The sequence below is a fragment of the Procambarus clarkii genome, chromosome 60 (genome assembly GCF_040958095.1).
Source record: "Procambarus clarkii isolate CNS0578487 chromosome 60, FALCON_Pclarkii_2.0, whole genome shotgun sequence".
NCBI lineage: Eukaryota > Metazoa > Arthropoda > Malacostraca > Decapoda > Cambaridae > Procambarus > Procambarus clarkii.
The window spans coordinates 30,683,958-30,706,695 of record NC_091209.1 but is presented as its reverse complement, the minus strand read 5'-3'; the positions used below and the strand labels follow the sequence as shown (position 1 = coordinate 30,706,695).

The 22,738-nt window shown below is 40.3% G+C and overlaps 1 pseudogene; it reads right to left on the bottom strand.

The window, feature by feature from the left end:
* Positions 1–4,060: 4,060 nt before the first annotated feature.
* The window catches only part of LOC138353941 (N-acetylated-alpha-linked acidic dipeptidase 2-like), a 63,834-nt pseudogene continuing 45,156 nt past the window's right edge, over positions 4,061–22,738 (bottom strand).

Below are 22,738 nucleotides of genomic sequence, written 5' to 3'. Positions count from 1 at the left end.
AGCAATACCAAACCTAAGAAGAAAATATCAACTGCCCTACAGCTGGGCACATGGGACGTCAGGACACTGACACCAGGTTTCTCTGACGACCTGCAAGAAATCAATGACGCCCGAAAAACAACAATTATCGATAGGGAGCTGAGAAACTGCAGATGGATATTGTTGCTCCAATAATTTTAACTCCAATAAAAAAACATTGACCTCATACATAATGAAATGGGTAGCTTTATCATTTCATAAGAAAAAAATTAGAGAAAATGTATTAATTCAGGAAAACTTGGCTTATTAGGCAAATCGGGTCTTGCATAGTAGGCCGAGAAGTGCGTTCTGGCTACTAGGTACGACATATATATAGACAAAGTCTGCATTACATATGTGAACCGTAAATCACTACAAGATCTAATGACCTAGCCAGGGTTCGAACCTATGCCGTCCAGGATCCATCCCGTCCTCAAAAGACCCAAAAGTGATTCCATGCAGCTGCCAAACGCCCTGTTTATGACTGAAAGACGGTTTACACACGACTGACAACTGATTTCGTTCGAACACTTCCAGAACAAGTGCTTCACTGACAAATTTTGTTCGAACCACAAAGCTATAAATGCTTCTCCCACGCACTATAACTACATATAAACGCCAACAGACCCTAAACACCTAACCTATGCCTATATATGCATAATATGCTAATATATTATAATAATAATTATATATGAGAAAATTCCTCTTTTCAATGAACAGCGTGTAAAAATTTATGAATGAGTCTGTGGGGTCGACTGCTGGATCTAATGGACTTGAGTCGAGGACGGGTTGCCAACCCATCCTCTGATTTGACAGTACGTTTTAATACTAAGTGTCTAAGTACATTTCCTGACTGTTATACATTTTTTTTTTTTTTTTTTTTTATAAATTACACAAATACAAGAACACACAAAACAACGCAAACCTGTACACAGCAAGTACACCAATGAAGGAACAGTACACAGGGATAAACAGTCTGTACACTAAACAATAACAGTAACCGCAAAACAAACACAAGCGCTGAACAAAATAAAAACGCATTGAAGCAATGGGCTAAACAGTACAGGGAAATAAGTGCTAAAACAGTACATGGAAACAATAGGCTAAACAGATCATATCTACATAGCAACACAGAACATGGCCAAGAAAATTACATGAAAAATAAAGAAAACAATAAAGTACATAAATAACATTTAAACACACCTGGAACCAATAACATAAACATACACAGACGTGGATATAGAATCACGTGCACAAAACCACGCCTACCACACACACAGAAGAACAAAGGAGCATAGGACCATACACGCGCTACCCAGGAAAATGACATACACTAAATGAGAAGAAATTATGTACACACACACTAAACACACTTTAAACAACAAGACAAACACACTCACACCACCCACACCACCACGGCACACCACACAGCACCCAAGCACGCAAAATAATGGGTTACAGGCCAAAGCGAAACACGGCCACAAAAGGAACAGTAGAAAACAGTACAGCAGAAAACCCAGGCCCACGCAGGAGCCAAAACCCCCCTCAAAACCACACACCCACACGCATACGGACACAACCGGCACCCAGAGGTACGGAAACACACCACACACACACAGGAGCAGCAGCATCTCAAGGGGGAAGACACAAACACACGCAACCCCCGCCAAGGACACCCCAAGAAGCGGAAAGGGAGCGCATAGCAAAGTAAACCCCGAAACCCCCTAACCCCTCTAAACCCCCCATCAACACCCCAACCCCACCCAAGACGAGAACATCACCCTGCCACCAAGGCACCCCCGACCCAAAGGCAACCCCACGAACATAGGCATCTGTGAACCACCGACCAAACTCCTCCGGAAAAGCGCGCTGCAACCACCACCAGGTAAACCGCATGCGCCCCCGTAAAAATCCTAAAATTCGGGCAACCCCAAAACCCTCCCGCCTCCCAACCCACACACAAAACACATAATCAGCAACCAAAACACATAATGTATTACGCACCCGCAGCGGATAAGCCGGAAAATACAAAAACAAAAACTGCAAAACATCACCTCGACAACCCGGACCACAAAACACCTCCAGGACATCCCGAAACCAGTCCACCAACCCCTGTAACCGGACACAAAAATAAAATACATGCACCTGCGATTCACATAAACCACAATGAACACACGCCCCAGAATCACGCAAGCCAAGCATACACAACCGCTCATTTGTCGCCAGCGACAAATGCAGAACCCGAAACAGCAATTCACGCTGCTGAGGCGCCAAGAACCGTGCCCCCAAACACGACCAGATACCACCCCCAATCCCAACACGGGAACAAGCCCTCCACTCGAGGCCGCACCCGGGGCAACAACACCCCATACACAGCCTTGCACGAGAAAGACAGAAACCCAGGATGGCGGCAGAGCTCCCGAAGAATCCCCACGGCCCAAGAATAAACAGGGGGGTAAACAAGGCCACCTCCTGACAAACCCCCAAATCAACCAAAAAACTGAAGCGAAGCGAGCAGAAAAAAACACCCAGCGTATTCAACCCCCCACCGAGAGCCAGCCCCCGACGCAACGAGACCCAGAAGAGGGCCTTGGCCTTCGTGAAGACGTCAGGAATGCCAACACCCCCTCTCTCACCCCTAACACCAACGTCGAACGGCGCACCGGTTGATAACGCCCACACCATACATATCTATACACCACACTCCAAACTCAAGGCCTTCCGACGATCCAACGGGAAACATCGAGCCACAAACCAGACACGCGACAAGACCTTACACGCAACAAGCAGTCCCCTCTGATAAATCGTCAAGGGACGACGCGACAAAAGGCCAACTGCAACACCAACCGACCGAGAGACAGCACCCCAATTCCACTCCAAGGAGTGGTCATAGGAGGCAAACCAAGTAACCCCAAGAACCCGAATCGAGGAGACCACCGGAAACCACGACCTATCCCACACCAGGCGGGAGGCCCACTCACCGATCCCCATCAACCCCGACTTCGCCCGATTAAGAACGGCCCCCGTAGCGGACTCAAACCGCAGGAGAACGTCCTGGACAGCTTCAACAGAATCCTCCGAAGCTACAAATAGAATGGTGTCGTCAGCATACCCGCAAACGGGTAGCCGGAGACCGGACGGCAGACAAGGAGGCACGATCAAGGAACACGCTTTCACCGCCCGGAAAAGAGGTTCCTGAAAAATCACATACAAAAGCATGGACATGGGACACCCCTGACGAACGGAACGGCAAATAGGAAAAAATGAGCTAAAAAACCCATTCACACAAACGCGACTGCGACTCCGGACATACAACAAACGGACCCACCCCAAAACACCACCGGAAAACCAAGCCTCTCCATAGCACTAAAAACAAGCTCTAAAGACACCCGATCAAAGGCCTTGGACCAGTCCAAGCTGATCATAGCCGCCGAAAGCCGATACTCGGACGCATAGAGAAGCACGTCACGAAGTAAGGCATTGCAATGCATCAGGGCACGGCCAGGCACACCACAAAATTGCTCCATAGAGACCACCGACGCAACGACACCCCGACATCGACGCGCTAAAACCTTAGAAAGAATTTTATAATCAACATTTAAGAGCGTAATAGGCCTCCAATTGGAAAACAACTGCAAATCGCCCGGCTTCGGGAGTAGCCGCACGATCCCGTCACAAAAGGAATCAGGCAGAGCACCCAAACGCAAACACGCCTGCACCACTTCCAAAAGCACCCCCACCCCCCCCAACACATCCCAAAAGGTAAGGTAGAACTCAATGGACTGTTATACATAGTACATAATTGCACTTATGGGGCTGTTACATTTACGCAACCCCCTCCCCCGATTTAATTCTTCTCGTTTTCTGTTAGGACACTTAAAATTTTAAGATGAAGTTTTAAAGTTAAATTGCTATACACATGTTTTATATATTAAGAATTTCTTTTTCACTTTTAATAAACAATAGAGATTTTATACAAAATTTGAAAATATCCTAAGTTACTTTACAATTTATCGAAATATTTTAGTTTGATTTATTTGTTTTATAAAACTGTAATATCAATATAGCTATAGGTTAAGTAATAGTTGTAATTAAGATGCAATAAAATGCTTATCTTCACAAACTAAGATGGTGAGGTTAGGTCGTGGGTTTCTATTCAGCTTTTTAGGTAAACTCAAATATTCACAATATATTTGACAGTACGATTTAGTACTAAGTGTTAATAAGTACAATTCTTGACTGTCATACATAGTACATAATTGCACTTATGGGGCGGTGTACATTTACCTCCCCATTTTTGGAGGACGGGCTGCGGGTTGCAGGATCATCCCCAAGCTGTAATCACATCAATGATCGTCAGACGATCATATTTGTCCAACGAATACACTCACACACACACACACACAGGCATCACATATATTTGAAATATGCCTATATCTAGTATCACTAACCTTTTCAGGTCTAGAGATTCCAGCGCCTTATTGAAGATAAAAGCACTCGTATTGAACGTCTGTCCAGCATCAGTAAAGTACTCTGAAATTCAAGAACTCATTATTAAAGCCACGTATGGAACTCCTTGCTTAATAAAGAACCGTGTTACTCAATATATTGTCACATAATTACGCTCATTATTCGGGCACTGGCTTCTCTTAAACAGTCATCAATAACACTACGTCCATTCAGGAATTCATGTAAATAGCCCATGTGAATATTGTATAATAAAAGTGCATCATATTGTGTAACACAACAGTGTGTTCGTTCATTTGTGGCATTCCAGCACTAGCCCTGGTGCCGACCCATTGTATAATAACCGCGCCAGCAATTTATGATCACGCCACCCACCCTCCAGGGGCCAGATTCACGAAAGCACTTACGAACCTGTACATCTTTTCTCAATCTTTGGCGGCTTTGTTTACAATTATTAAACAGTTAATGAGCTCCGAAGCACCAGGAGGCTGTTTATAACAATAACAACAGTTAAATGGGACGTATTCATGCTTGTAAACTGTTCAATAAATGTAACCAAAGCCGTCAAAGATTGAGGAAAGATGTAAACATTCGTAAGTGCTTGCGTAAGTCCTTTCGTGAATCTGGCCCCAGATAGTCAACCTAGTCAGTGTCAGGTTGGGCGAGCTTCCTCAAGCCAGTCAACTCTGGCGATTGTCTGGAGTAACACCTCTCTTTCTTTGTTAATTGCTCCTGCAGTTCAGTTTGAGTTGTGGTCTTGGTACAATATATATATATTTTAGCTCTTTCCATATCATGCTTTACTTTCAGTGTCAGGCCACTGAAGTTGTAATTAGTGTTAATATAAAAAAACATAAAATAAAAAAACATTATGTGTAGAAAGACAGTTGTATTGTGAGTGTTAAAGTAATTTATTGTTTAATTAAATTAACTTTTGTTTTAACTTATCATTTTTTACTTTACTCCTGTTTCCCCATATTCACATTGAAGTTTAAATGCGACTTTATTGTTTTATGCCACATTAACTGGGCATAACCACAGTACCTCACTTACATCACCCACACCTGACCCCCGTCAACACCACTACTCACACCTGACCCCCCGTCAACACCACAACCCACACCTGACCCCCCGTCAACACCACCACCCACACCTGACCCCTGTCAACACCACCACCCACACCTGACCCCCCGTCAACACCACCACCCACACCTGACCCCCGTTAACACCACCACCCACACCTGACCCCCCGTCAACACCACCACCCACACCTGACCACCCCGTCAACACCACCACCCACACCTGACCCCCGTCAACACCACCACCCACACCTGACCCCCGTCAACACCACTACTCACACCTGACCCCCCGTCAACACCACCACCCACACCTGACCCCCGTCAACACCACCACCCACACCTGACCCCCGTAAAGACCACCACCCACACCTGACCCCCGTCAAGACCACTACTCACACCTGACCCCCGTCAAGACCACCGCCCACACCTGATCCCCGTCAAGACCATCACCCACACCTGACTCCCATCAAGACCACCACCCACACCTGACTCCCATCAAGACCACCACCCACACCTGACTCCCATCAACACCACCACCCATACCTGACCCCCATCAAGACCACCTCCCACACCTGACCGAACAAAGAACATCAGCAAGAAAGAGTATACACAGTTTAATGACACAAACAGGAAAGGTTCTTCACCGTCCCCCTTGCATGTTAAAGTGATGCTTAAGATGCGAAACATAAACGAACACAACAACCTGTCCTCTTACAAATTATGTCTGAATTTGGCCGTTTACCCATATGGCCGAAAATTTTCATAATTTTAAAATGAAAATAAATTTGGGATTATTTTTTCCAAAACAGTAAGTTTAGGGTCCTCTGGTAGGTTAGGAGGAAATTTATGAAATTCTCCTAAACTTTCAAAACGTTATGAAAAAATTAATTGAATGTTTCCTCTCCTAACTTTTCCCAGTAAGCACGAGGACAAACAGAAAAAGGGACAGTACATCACTTGCGTAAACCGATTTCATTTCAAATTACGCCCATTTTTGGCCATTGCGCACATATGAGTGAAAAGCGACGTTATTTTTAAGAGGACGAGTAGGACAAATAACTTCATTTCCATACTTAGCGTAATATTTTGCGAACGGATAAGATCCCCATAGCGCTGGGCGATATGGTCCTGGGCTCTCTTGATAAAGGCCGCGTATGAGACCAAAGAAAACGGGAGCACCTGAGGTGTCCAAGAAGAGAACGTTCACATAGCCTTGAGTAATGAGAAATTATCATATATTATAATTTCAAATTAAATCTGTATTATAATCATAAGACTGTAAAGAAAATCGTACAAAAGGTTTTAAGGCATACCTTAGACTCCGAGAGCACCGCAGCGAGGTCCCCCACATGGCTGCTACAGCAGAGTGGAAGTGGAAGCCTTTGTCATATATTTCATCCACCACAGCGAAGGTTTCATACAGTGTGTGGTACATGGGTTCTCCAATGGTACTCTGTACGAATATTTATAAGTATATTGGGTTTGTGAGAGTACACAACATTGGTGTTCTTACATTGTTGCAAAGCCACTAACACATATTTAACTATTTTTAGATTAAAGTTATACATCAAAAGTTTCTAATTTAAGAACTTCACTACACTTCATACAATTCAGTTATTCTTCTTGCTCTGCAGTATTTTAATCGTCAGTTGAAAATGTAGAGTAAAAACTAAATATTAGAATATAATGGTTCAAGAGCTTCACATGACGTAGGCGGCCTTTTTTCCCGCCAAAACCGTTAGCCATGGCGTCTGTTTGGTTAATAAACCATTCAAACACAAGAAAATAAAAAAAATTTTTATTATGCAGACAAAAAGAGCACATACCGTGCCTAAAAATTCAACATCAATGCACAACTCTGAAAATTACGGAATTGACAAATTTTAGGTCCATCCTGAATCATTATGAATCAAGTACTAAATATTTATTATTATTAACGTCTTTATTGACAAAATTAATTAAAAATTTTCCCTAATCTAAGGATTTCAATTAAGTCGTATTAAAGTAAGAATAATGCTGGTATTCAATGTCACACAGGACAGAGGGTCATACACAAGACAATAGGTTTAAACTGTAGGCGGATGCACATATATATCATGGTTACAATCAATGTTTTAATGTCTGAATATGTAAAAACAACTTTCTACTGTGCACTGCCACACAAAGGCAGGGATGGGTTCATATGGACTTAATACAGGTGAACAGTGGACCGAAACGTCTCCACTTCTATTATTCTCAGATCTGAAGGTTGTGTCTTAGATTTATTTATTTTAATTATATTCGGTTTCCGCCTCTTGTTGCAATTATGGGGGCTGTTGCCTCGGAGGAGATTTCTTTTTTGTTGTATTTTTTTGCTTAATCTGATGCAGCACATTTGCAAGTAAACAGTTTGTCAAAATCCTTTGTTTGATAAACTGTGCATGGAATCTGCCTCCACAACCTCTCTCTGCTTATTTTCCTCTGTCTCTCCCTCTGCCCCCCCCCCTCTCTCTCTCTCTCTCTCTCTCCCCATTTCTGTGTCTTATTCTATCCGTCTGTCCATCTGTCTCTCTCTCATTCTGTATGTCTATCTGTCTAGGTCTAATGTGTCGCTCTGTGTCTCTATATTGTTCCTGTCTGTCGTACTCTGTCCCTGTCTGGCTCATGCTTTGTGTTCTACATACATCTTGAGGTTATCTTGAGATGATTTCAGGGCTTTAGTGTCCCCGCGGCCCGGTCCTCGACCAGGCCTCCACCCCCAGGAAGCAGCCCGTGACAGCTGACTAACTCCCAGGTACCTATTTACTGCTAGGTAACAGGGGCTCAATCAAATTGAAAGAAACTCTGCCCATTGTTTCTCGCCGGCGCCTGGGATCGAACCAAGGACCACAGGATCACAAGTCCAGTGTGCTGTCCGCTCGGCCGACCGGCTCTCTCTCTCTCTCTCTCTCTCTCTCTCTCTCTCTCTCTCTCTCTCTCTCTCTCTCTCTCTCTCTCTCTCTCTCTCTCTCTCTCTCACCTCTCTCTCTCTCTCTCTCTCTCTCTCTCTCTCTCTCTCTCTCTCTCTCTCTCTCTCTCTCTCTCTCTGTTACGAACCCGGATCCAGCGTCCGAGCACGGAGCAGTGACGACCGCGCCATCTGTGGGTCAGCTCCCGAAACCCCCACCAAATGGACGACGACACCTGGCGAGGACGGGATGTATTGGCCTCGAGGGCCAGTTTCCAGTCCTGTGCAGCGCTCAACACAGCCGCTGCTGACCTCTGGTGAGGTGGTGCTCAGACACCACCGCCATCTATGGAGTGGATAGGTGGGCGTTTGTGTCTGAGCCTGTAAGTGAGGTGCCTCAGTGTGTCCCAGTTATTGATGACGTGTCTGCTTACAGAGTCGACCTGGGACTGCGGTGATGGAAGTTGAGTCAGTCTACCCGAGGCAGCCGTCTCCATACCTTGTACTTTGCTGCAGCAGTTGTGAAGTCGTCCCCCCGGAAGAACACTGTGGTGTGTTACCCTGCCAGTGGAGTGGCAGTAGAAGGATTACCCGGGACCGACTGTTGGAGACGATCATCTACTGGGGTATTGAGGACAGGAGAGTGATTTGTGGTGTCACACGAGGCTCCTGTCTAGGGCGTTCCCCTTATATCGTTCGTGGAGTGGCCTGACCAGCCTTGCTGATCCGGAACCTGCCAGCAGACCAGCTGGACGTGTGGTTGACGGCCTCCACGGCGGTGCCCCCAGTGGACCTGTGTTTTGGCTGACCTGTGGCCAGGGTAGGCTCAGCTTCCTAGAGGATTCGTTGTGAGGCCACGAAGAAGCACCGAGGATTTAGCACCGAGAGCGAGGATCCATAGTCTTCAGTAGAAGACTACAGTGTATTTCCCCTGTAAATAAGTGTTTATACCCCTCCCCCTGTGCACTCTTTTATATCTTATTTATTTATTTGGTGATGGTGAATTATAATCTTAAGTTCTTAACTTTCTTTCCCTTCCCCCTTTAAGTTACTTGCGTCACGGATCACATCCCTTGATAGCCACTACTGGCTTGGGAACGGATATATCTTCCTCTAACAACATCAGAGTAAGAACACCGTTGCGTCCCGAGAGGGTCGTAACACTCTCTCTCTCTCTCTCCCTCTCTCTCTCTCTCTCTCTCTCTCTCTCTCTCTCTCTATCTATATATTATATATATATATATATATATATATATATATATATATATGTCGTACCTAGTAGCCAGAACGCACTTCTCTGCCTACTATGCAAGGCTCGATTTGCCTAATAAGCCATGTTTTCATGAATTAATTGTTTTTCGACTACCTAACCTACCTAACGTAACCTAACCTAACTTTTTCGGCTACCTAACCTAACCTAACCTATAAAGATAGGTTAGGTTAGGTAGGGCTGGTTAGGTTCGGTCATATATCTACGTTAATTTTAACTCCAATAAAAAAAATTGACCTCATACATAATGAAATGGGTAGCTTTACCATTTCATAAGAAAAAAATTAGAGAAAATATATTAATTCATGAAAACTTGGCTTATTAGGCAAATCGGGCCATGCATAGTAGGCCGAGAAGTGCGTTCTGGCTACTAGGTACGATATATATATATATGTCGTACCTAGTAGCCAGAACTCACTTCTCAGCCTACTATTCAAGGCCCGATTTGCCTAATAAGCCAAGTTTTCCTGAATTAATATATTTTTCTAATTTTTTTCTTATGAAATGATAAAGCTACCCATTTCATTATGTATGAGGTCAATTTTTTTATTGGAGTTAAAATTAACGTAGATATATGACCAAACCTAACCAATCCTACCTAACCTAACCTAACCTATCTCTATCGGTTAGGTTAGGTTAGGTAACAGAAAAAGTTAGGTTAGGTTAGGTTAGGTAGGTTAGGTAGTCGAAAAAACATTAATTCATGAAAACTTGGCTTATTAGGCAAATTGGGCCATGAATAGTTGGCTGAGAAGTGCGTTCTGGCTATTAGGTACGACATATATATATATATATATATATATATATATATATATATATATATATATATATATATATATATATATATATATATATATAATATATATATATATATATATATATATATATATATATATATATCATGAAAACTTGGCTTATTAGGCAAATCGGGCCATGCATAGTAGGCCGAGAAGTGCGTTCTGGCTACTAGGTACGATATATATATATATATATATATATATATATATATATATATATATATATATATATATATATATATATATATATGTCGTACCTAGTAGCCAGAACGCACTTCTCAGCCTACTATACAAGGCCCGATTTGCCTAATAAGCCAAGTTTTCATGAATTATTTGTTTTTCGACTACCTAACCTACCTAACCTTACCTAACCTAACTTTTTCGGCTACCTAACTTAACCTAACCTATAAAGATAGGTTAGGTTAGGTTAGGTAGGGTTGGTTAGGTTCGGTCATATATCTACGTTAATTTTAACTCCAATAAAAAAAAATTGACCTCATATAGAATGAAATGGGTAGCTTTATCATTTCATAAGAAAAAAATTAGAGAAAATATATTACTTCAAGAAAACTTGGCTTATTAGGCAAATCGGGCCATGCATAGTAGGCTGAGAAGTGCGTTCTGGCTACTAGGTACGACATATATATATATATATATATATATATATATATATATATATATATATATATATATATATATATATATAATATATATATATATATATGTCGTACCTAGTAGCCAGAACGCACTTTTCAGCCTACTATGCAAGGCCCGATTTGCCTAATAAGCCAAGTTTCCATGAACTAATTGTTTTTCGACTACCTAACCTAACCTAACTTTTTCGGCTATCTAACCTAACCTATAAAGATAGGTTAGGTTAGGTTAGGTTAGGTAGGGTTGGTTAGGTTCGGTCGTATATCTACGTTAATTTTAACTCCAATTAAAAAAAAATGTCCTCAAACATAATGAAATGGGTAGCTTTATCATTTCATAAGAAACAAATTAGAGAAAATATATTAATTCAGGAAAACTTGGCTTATTAGGCAAATCGGGCCTTGCATAGTAGGCCGAGAAGTGCGTTCTGGCTACAAGGAACGACATATATATATATATATAAATATATATATATAATATATATATATATATAATATATATATATATATAATATATATATATATATATATATATATATATATGTCGTACCTAGTAGCCAGAACGCACTTCTCAGCCTACTATGCAAGGCCCGATTTGCCTAATAAGCCAAGTTTTCATGAATTAATGTTTTTTCGACTACCTAACCTACCTAACCTAACCTAACCTAACTTTTTTGGCTACCTAACCGAACCTAACCTATAAAGATAGGTTAGGTTAGGTTAGGTAGGGTTGGTTAGGTTTGGTCATGTATCTACGTTAATTTTAACTTCAATAAAAACAAATTGACCTCATACATAATGAAATGGGTAGCTTTATCATTTCATGAGAAAAAAATTAGAGAAAATATATTAATTCAGGAAAACTTGGCTTATTAAGCAAATCGGGCCTTGCATATTAGGCTGAGAAGTGCGTTCTGGCTACTAGGTACGACATATATATATATATATATATATATATATATATATATATATATATATATATTATATATATATATATATATATATATATATATATATATTATATATATTATATTTTGGTAGCAGTCTTTCCTGTAGACATATATTATTAAATATGACCGAAAAAGTAAGATTAATAATTCTAACACGAATTTTCTCAATCTTTCGTACATTTCTTTTCACTGTTGGAGGTAAATCAAAAATCAATTCTCCAAAATTCATTTTTGTTTCTAGTCTGACGCGACACGAGCGCGTTTCGTAAAACTTATTACATTTTCAAAGACTTTAGTTTACAAATACACAACTGAATAGAACTTACGCATCTCTGATTTTATATCTACATTTGAGTGAGGTGGATGGGGTGAGGTGGCATTAATAGGGTATTAATTTCATCAACACAAGACAGAACAAGAGGTGGTATTAATAGGGTATTAATTTCATCAACACAAGACAGAACACGAAACAATGGGTATTGAATAGAAGTGTTTGTAGAAAGCCTATTGGTCCATATTTCTTGATGCTTCTATATTGGAGCGGAGTCTTGAGGTGGGTAGAATATAGTTGTGCATTAATTGGCTGTTGATTGCTGGTGTTGACTTGTTGATTTGTAGTGCCTCGCAAACGTCAAGCCGCCTGCTATCGCCTATTAATACCACCTCTTGTTCTGTCTTGTGTTGATGAAATTAATACCCTATTAATGCCACCTCACCCCATCCACCTCACTCAAATGTAGATATAAAATCGGAGATGCGTAAGTTCTATTCAGTTGTGTATTTGTAAACTAAAGTCTTTGAAAATGTAATAAGTTTTACGAAACGCGCTCGTGTCGCGTCAGACTAGAAATAAAAATGAATTTTGGAGAATTGATTTTTGATTTACCTCCAACAGTGAAAAGAAATGTACGAAAGATTGAGAAAATTCGTGTTAGAATTATTAATCTTACTTTTTCGGTCATATTTAATAATATATATATATATATATATATATATATATATATATATATATATATATATATATATATATTATATATATATATATATATATATGTCGTACCTAGTAGCCAGAACGCACTTCTCAGCCTACTATTCAAGGCCCGATTTGCCTAATAAGCCAAGTTTTCATGAATTAATTGTTTTTCGACTACCTAACCTACCTAACCTAACCTAACCTAACTTTTTTGGCTACCTAACCTAACCTAACCTATAAAGATAGGTTAGGTTAGGTTAGGTAGGGTTGGTTAGGTTCGGTCATATATCTACGTTAATTTTAACTTCAATAAAAAAAAATTAACCTCATACATAATGAAATGGGTAGCTTTATCATTTCATAAGAAAAAAATTAGAGAAAATATATTAATTCAGGAAAACTTGGCTTATTAGGCAAATCGGGCCTTGAATAATAGGCTGAGAGGTGCGTTCTGGCTACTAGGTACGACATATAATATATATATATATATATATATATATATATATATTATATATATATATATATATATATATATATATATAATATATATATATATAAGATTGCAAGACATGAAGAAGTCAACGACATCATCAAGAGGAGCCTCGCCACAGCCCGCTGCCCGGCACAAAGAGAACCACACTTATTCAGACCTAACGACCCTCGGAAGCACCCAGATGGGGTCACCTTGTTTCCCTGGAAGGATGGTAAGCAAGTGGTATGGGACTACACGTGCGCTGCCACACTGGCCAGTACCTACCTCCACTACAGCACACGTGAAAGCGGTGGTGCTGCTTCTTTCAGGGAATCGCAGAAAATTATTAAATACAGAGGACTAGCACACTGCTACAGCTTTGTTCCGATCGGCTCGGAGACTAACAACAGAGTGCTGGTGGGGGGATGGGGAATTAGCCTCGGCTATCATCCTCTTTTGTCCGGTCATGTTGGTCGAGTGGTTAAGGGATCCTGTACATCAGATGCATTGCTTCTGGCAGTATGGGTTCGAGTCACTTCTGGGTGTGAGTTTTCAGTTATATATATATAAATGTGTGTGTGTGTGTGTCTGTGTATTCACCTAATTGTGTTTGCAGGGGTTGAGCTTTGCTCTTTCGGCCTGCCTCTCAACTGTCAATCAACTGTTTTACTAACTACTTTTTTTCTTACAACACACACACACAAACACACACACACGATATATTTTTGGATGGCGATATACTAAAGAAATTGTTCACGACTTTTGTTAGGCCAAAGCTAGAATATGCAGCAGTTGTGTGGTGCCCATATCTTAAGAAGCACATCAACAAACTGGAAAAGGTGCAAAGACATGCTACTAAGTGGCTCCCAGAACTGAAGGGTAAGAGCTACGAGGAGAGGTTAGAGGCATTAAATATGCCAGAACTAGAAGACAGAAGAAAAAGAGGTGATATGATCACTACATACAAAATAGTAACAGGAATTGATAAAATCGATAGGGAAAATTTCCTGAGACCTGGTACTTTAAGAACAAGAGGTCATAGATATAAACTAGCTAAACACAGATGCCGAAGAAATATAAGAAAATTCACTTTCACAAACAGAGTGGTAGACGGTTGGAACAAGTTAGGGGAGAAGGTGGTGGAGGCCAAGACCGTCAGTAGTTTCAAAGCGTTATATGACAAAGAGTGCTGGGAAGACGGGACACCAGGAGCGTAGCTCTCATCCTGTAACTACACTTAGGTAATTACACTTAGGTAATTATTACACACCCAGGAAGCAGCCCGTGACAGCTGACCTACTCCTAGGTACCTATTTACTGCTTGGTAACAGGGGCATTCAGGGTGAAAGAAACTTTGCCCATTTGTTTCTGCCTGGTCCCGGAAACGAACCAGCGCAACAGAGATACGATTCCTGCTCGCTATCCACCAGGCTATCAGGCCCCTATGTGTGTTTGTGTGTTGTTGAATATGACCGAAAGGGGTAAGATTAATAATTCTAACACGAATCTTCTCAATATTTCTTACATTTTACTTCACTGTCAAGGGTAATTGAAAGATTAACTCTCCAAAATTCATTCTTTACATTTTTAATTTTGGTCTGATGCCTTAACGCATTTCGTAAGCTTCTTACATTTTCAAGGACTAGTTTACACATAACATACATCATATTAAGTTCCTGTAAAGCAGTCTACCACTACAGCCGAATTTAAATCGAAGGTAAACAGATTGATCGAAACTGTGAACGCCAAGAAATCCGGACTCTACTTGCGAAAGGTTGTTGGGCAATATAGACCTGGTTATGCATATGGGAATGTCAAGACCCACAAGTCTGGAAACCCACTTCGACCAATCATCAGAAAGATACCCACACCCACATACAGATTGGCTAAGCGACTCAACTGCTTGCTGACTCCTTATGTACCTTGTGCTTTCCGACTGAAGTCTCCAAAGGAACTCGTGGGGGAGCACGGGCCACGGGGATAAGAGCCTCCTTGGATGTAGAGTCGTTGTTTACCAGCATACCTGTGGATGAAACAATCGGGATGATAGTGGACAGAGTGTATCGTGATCCGGCTTGCACTCCTCTTGACATACCAGAAAACATACTAAGAAAGCTACTCAAAGCCTGCACTAAAGAGGCACCCTTCTTGAACCCAGATGGGCACATGTATAACCAAGTAGATGGGGTCGCCATGGGTTTCCCATAGGTGTCCTATTTGCGAACTTCTACATGGGCACCATAGAGCAGAGGGTCTTAGTTGACATGGACTTGAAACCCGCCATATACTGCAGGTATGTTGACCACATTTTTATGCAGGTACCTGATGTCAGACATCTGCAGCAGCTGAAGGAGGCATTCGAGCAGAATTCTGTGTTAAGTTTCACTTACGAGATGGGGAATAATGGGAAGCTGCCCTTTCTAGATGTAACAGTAACAGAGGCTTCCACACTGCAGTCTACACAAAGGAAACAAACATAGGAATGTCCCACAATGCCAATAGTGATTGCCCAGACAGGTACAAAAGGAGTGTTGTCAACACTTATGTTGACCGAGCTCTCAGTCACAGTTCAGGATGGAAGCAAGTCGATGAAGAACTCTGTAGGGTAAGGCAGGTCCTAGGTCAACAATGGTTTCTCTAACGGGTATGTTGAAGACATACAACCATGCAACCTCTGAAGAGTCAACTAGCACAACACTTGTACCTTATTAGACTGTTTTACAGGAACTTCTTTTCAACGGCTCATAAAACGGAGGAAAGGGTCCTGAAAGATACTATTAATAGGAACATTATCCCTATATCTTGAGGTTATCTTGAGATGATTTCGGGGCTTTAGTGTCCCCGCGGCCCGGTCCTCGACCAGGCCTCCACCCCCAGGAAGCAGCCCGTGACAGCTGACTAACTCCCAGGTACCTATTTACTGCTAGGTAACAGGGGCTTTCAGGGTGAAAGAAACTTTGCCCATTTGTTTCTGCCTTGTGCGGGAATCGAACCAGCGCCACAGAATTACGAGTCCTGCGCGCTATCCACCAGGCTACGAGGCCCACTATAGACAAAAATCAGAAAATACAATTGACAATTTACTACAAAAACAAAAAAACTGCTAACCTACTTATGAAAAACTCCACAAACACCAATCAGAACTCCTTGAAGGAAACCAATGTCGTCTATGCCTTCACACGCCCACTTGGGGACTGTAAGCCCTAAAAAATTCAGTATATAGGCAAGACAACAATGTCTCTTTCTAGGCAATTAACAATGCACAAACATCAGGGCTCCATTAAGGAACATATAATCTCTTCTCACAACCAGCCCATCATCAGAGAAATCTTAACAAACAACACAGAAATCGATAGATACAGCGATAGCAGGCGACTCGACATCAGCGAGGCACTACACATCAAAGAGTCAACACTAGCAATCAACAGCCAATTAATGCATAACTATATTCTACCCACTTCAAGACCCCGAACCAACATAGAAGCAGCAAGAGAAAGTTTGGGCCAATAGGCCTTCTGCAGTTACTTCTATTATAATGTTTTCATACCCTTTGTTTTGTATTCTGTCACCTCACCCCAAAACGTTTGTTCCATATCACCTCACCCAAAACGAGTATAAGTATGATGTATGTTATGTGTAACCTAGTCTTTGAAAATGTAAGAAGCTTACGATACACGTTCAGGCTTCAGAAGAAAAATTAAAATATAAAGAATGAATTTTGTGGAGTTAATTTTTCAATTACCCTCGACAGTGAAGAAAAACTTAAGAAATATTGAGAAGATGAGAAGATTCATGTTAGAATTATTAATCTTACCCTTTCGGTCATATTTAACAACATACGTTTACAAGAAACACTGCTATCAAGATACATACATATATATATATATATATATATATATATATATATATATATATATATATATATATATATATATATATATATATATATATATATATATATATGTATCTTGATAGCAGTGTTTCTTGTAAACGTATGTTAGGCTACCTAACCTAACCTAACCTATAAAGATAGGTTAGGTTAGGTTAGGTAGGGTTGGTTAGGTTCGGTCATATATCTACGTTAATTTTAACTCCAATAAAAAAAAATTGACCTCATACATAATGAAATGGGGAGCTTTATCATTTCATAAGAAAAAAATTAGAGAAAATATATTAATTCATGAAAACTTGGCTTATTAGGCAAATCGGGCCTTGCATAGTAGGCTAAGAAGTGCGTTCTGGCTACTAGGTACGACATATATATATAAATATATATATATATATATATATATATATATATATATATATATATATATGTCGTACCTAGTAGCCAGAACTCACTTCTCAGCCTACTATGCAAGGCCCGATTTGCCTAATAAGCCTAGTTTTCCTGAATTAATATATTTACTATAATTTTTTTCTTATGAAATGATAAAGCTACCCATTTCATTATGTATGAGGTCAATTTTTTTATATTGGAGTTAAAATTAACGTAGATATATATCCGAACCTAACCAACCCTACGTAGCCGAAAAAGTTAGGTTAGGTTAGGTTAGGTAGGTTAGGTAGACGAAAAACAATTAATTCATGAAAACTTGGCTGATTAGGCAAATCGGGCCTTGAATAGTAGGCTGAGAAGTGCGTTCTGGCTATTAGGTACGACATATATATATATATATATATATATATATATATATATATATATATATATAATATATATATATATATATATATAATATATATATATATTAGTATATTTTGGTAGCAGTCTTTCCTGTAGACATATATTATTAAATATGACCGAAAAAGTAAGATTAATAATTCTAACACGAATTTTCTCGATCTTTCTTACGTTTCTTTTCACTGTTGATGGTAATTCAAAGATCAATTCTCCAAATTCATTTTTATTTCTAGTCTGACGCGACACTTGAGCGCGTTTCGTAAAACTTATTACATTTCAAAGACTTTAGTTTACACACACACACACACACAACTTTAACTGAATAGAGCTTAAACATCTTTCGAGTTTTTATACCTACATTTGGGTGAAGTGACATGTTACAATAGTTTTGGATGAGGTGAAAATAAACTTTTAACACACGACAGAACACGAAACAATGAAATACAAACAGGTATTAAAGGTAGGTAACTGCAGAAGGCCTATTTTTATTGGCCCATATTTCTTGATGCTTCTATATTGGAGCGGAGTCTTGAAGTGGGTAGAATATAGTTGTGCATTAATTGGCTGTTGATTGCTGGTGTTGACTTCTTGATGTGTAGTGCCTCGCAGACGTCGAGCCGCTTGCTATCGCTGTATCTATCGATGATTTCTGTGTTGTTTGCTAAGATTTCTCTGGTGATGGTTTGGTTGTGGGAAGAGGCTATATGTTCCTTAATGGAGCCCTGTTGCTTATGCATCGTTAAACGCCTGGAAAGAGATGTTGTTGTCTTACTGAGTTTTTTGAAGCTTACACTGCCCAAGAGGGCATTTGAAGGCATAGACGACGTTGGTCTCTTTTAAAACGTTCTGCTTTGTGTCTGGAGAGTTTCTCAAGAGTAGGCTGGCCGTTTTTTGGTTTTATAGTAAATCGTCAGTTGTATCTTCTGATTTTTGTCTGTAGGGATAACGTTTCTACTGACAATATTTTTCAGGACCCTTTCCTCCGTTTTATGGGCTGTGAAAAAGAAGTTCCTGTAAAATAGTCTAATAGGGGGTATAGGTGTTGTGTTAGTTGTCTCTTCAGAGGTTGCATGGCGTTTCACTTTCCTTCTTATGATGTCTTCCACGAAACCATTGGAGAAGTCGTTGTTGACTAGGACCTGCCTTACCCTACAGGGTTCTTCGTCGACTTGCTCCCATTCTGAGCTGTGGCTGAGAGCTCGGTCGACATAAGCGTTAACAACACTCCTCTTGTACCTGTCCGGGCAGTCACTGTTGGCATTCAGGCACATTCCTATGTTTGTTTCCTTAGTGTAGACTGCAGTGTGTAAAACTACGCTCCTTTCCATGACTGTTAAATCTAGAAAGGGCAGCTTCCCATCCTTCTCCATCTCGTAAGTGAAACGCAACACAGAATTCTGCTCAAATGCCTCCTTCAGCTCCTGCAGATGTCTGACATCAGGTACCTGTGTAAAAATGTCTTCAACATACCTGCAGTATATGGCCGGTTTCAAGTTCATGTCGACTAAGACTTTTTGCTCGATGGTACCCATGTAGAAGTTTGCAAACAGGACACCTAGGGGAGAATCCATGGCGACCCCATCTACTTGTTTATACATGTGCCCATCCGGGCTCAAGAAGGGTGCCTCTTTAGTACAAGCTTGGAGTAGTTTCCTCAGAATATTTTCTGGTATGTCAAGAGGAGTACAGGCTGGATCACGATACACTCTGTCGGCTATCATCCCGATTGTCTCGTCCACAGGTACGTTGGTAAACAGCGATTCTACGTCCAACGAGGCTCTTATCCCAGTGGCCCGTGTGCCCCACAGTAAGTCAACAAATTCCTTTGGAGACTTCAGGCTGAAGGCGCAAGGAACATAAGGAGTCAGCAGGCCGTTGAGTCGCTTCACCAGTCTGTACGTAAGTGTGGGTATCTGGCTAATGATTGGCCGAAGTGGGTTTCCAGGCTTGTGTGTCTTGACATTTCCATACGCATATCCAGGTTTATATTACCCAATGATCTTTGGCAGGTGGAGTCCGGGTTTCTTGGCGTTCACAGTTTCGATCAGTTTGTTGACCTTTGCTGACCTTTATATATATATATATATATATATATATATATATATATATATATATATATATATATATATATTATTAAATATGATCGAAAAAGTAAGATTAATAATTCTAACACGAATTTTCTCAATCTTTTGTACATTACGCTTCACTGTTGGAGGTAAATTAAAAATCAATTCTCCAAAATTCATTTTTATTTCTAGTCTGACGCGACACGGGCGCGTTTCGTAAAACTTATTACATTTTCAAAGACTTTAGTTCACAAATACACAACTGAATAGAACTTACGTATCTCCGATTTTATATCTACATTTGAGTGAGGTGGAAGGGGTGATGTGGCATTAACACAAGACAGAACAAAATATGGTATTAATAGGGTATTAATTTCATCAACACAAGACAGAACAAGGGTATTAATAGGACATTAATTTCATCAACACAAGACAGAACACGAAACAATGGATATTGAATAGAAGTGTTTGTAGAAAGCCTATTGGTCCATATTTCTTGATGCTTCTATATTGGAGCGGAGTCTTGAGGTGGGTAGAATATAGTTGTGCAATAATTGGCTGTTGATTGCTGGTGTTGACTTCTTGATGTGTAGTGCCTCGCAAACGTCAAGCCGCCTGCTATCGCTGTATCTATCGATGATTTCTGTGTTGTTTACTAGGATTTCTCTGGCGATGGTTTGGTTGTGGGAAGAGATTATATGTTCCTTAATGGAGCCCTGTTGCTTATGCATCGTTAAACGCCTAGAAAGAGATGTTGTTGTCTTGCCTATATACTGGGTTTTTTGGAGCTTACAGTCCCCAAGTGGGCATTTGAAGGCATAGACGACGTTAGTCTCTTTTAAAGCGTTCTGTTTTGTGTCTGGAGTACTCTCCAGACACAAAACAGAACGCTTTAAAAGAGACTAACGTCGTCTATGCCTTGAAATGCCCACTTGGGGACTGTAAGCTCCAAAAACCCAGTATATAGGCAAGACAACAACATCTCTTTCTAGGCGTTTAACGATGCATAAGCAACAGGGCTCCATTAAGGAACATATAATCTCTTCCCACAACCAAACCATCGCCAGAGAAATCCTAGTAAACAACACAGAAATCATCGATAGATACAGCGATAGCAGGCGGCTTGACGTTTGCGAGGCACTACACATCAAGAAGTCAACACCAGCAATCAACAGCCAATTATTGCACAACTATATTCTACCCACCTCAAGACTCCGCTCCAATATAGAAGCATCAAGAAATATGAACCAATAGGCTTTCTACAAACACTTCTATTCCCCAAGTATTTGGGGAATAGAAGATTTGTATGTCCAAAGTATTGTCCAAGTATTTGATGTCCAAGTATTTGTGTCTGGAGAGTACTCCAGACACAAAACAGAACACTTTAAAAGAGACTAACGTCGTCTATGCCTTCAAATGCCCACTTGGGGACTGTAAGCTCCAAAAAAACCAGTATATAGGCAAGACAACAACATCTCTTTCTAGGCGTTTAACGATGCATAAGCAACAGGGCTCCATTAAGGAACATATAATCTCTTCCCACAACCAAACCATCGCCAGAGAAATCCTAGTAAACAACACAGAAATCATCGATAGATACAGCGATAGCAGGCGGCTTGACGTTTGCGAGGCACTACACATCAAGAAGTCAACACCAGCAATCAACAGCCAATTATTGCACAACTATATTCTACCCACCTCAAGACTCCGCTCCAATATAGAAGCATCAAGAAATATGGACCAATAGGCTTTCTACAAACACTTCTATTCAATATCCATTGTTTCGTGTTCTGTCTTGTGTTGATGAAATTAATACCCTAATAATACCCTTGTTCTGTCTTGTGTTGATGAAATTAATACCCTATTAATACCACATTTTGTTCTGTCTTGTGTTAATGCCACATCACCCCTTCCACCTCACTCAAATGTAGATATAAAATCGGAGATACGTAAGTTCTATTCAGTTGTGTATTTGTGAACTAAAGTCTTTGAAAATGTAATAAGTTTTACGAAACGCGCCCGTGTCGCGTCAGACTAGAAATAAAAATGAATTTTGGAGAATTGATTTTTAATTTACCTCCAACAGTGAAGCGTAATGTACGAAAGATTGAGAAAATTCGTGTTAGAATTATTAATCTTACTTTTTCGGTCATATTTAATAATATATGTCTACAGGAAAGACTGCTACCAAAATATACTAATATATATGTATATATATATATATATATATATATATATATATATATATATATATATATATATATATATATATAATGTCGTACCTAGTAGCCAGAACGCACTTCTCAGCCTACTATGCAAGGCCCGATTTGCCTAATAAGCCAAGTTTTACTGAATTAATATATTTTCTCTAATTTTTTTCTTATGA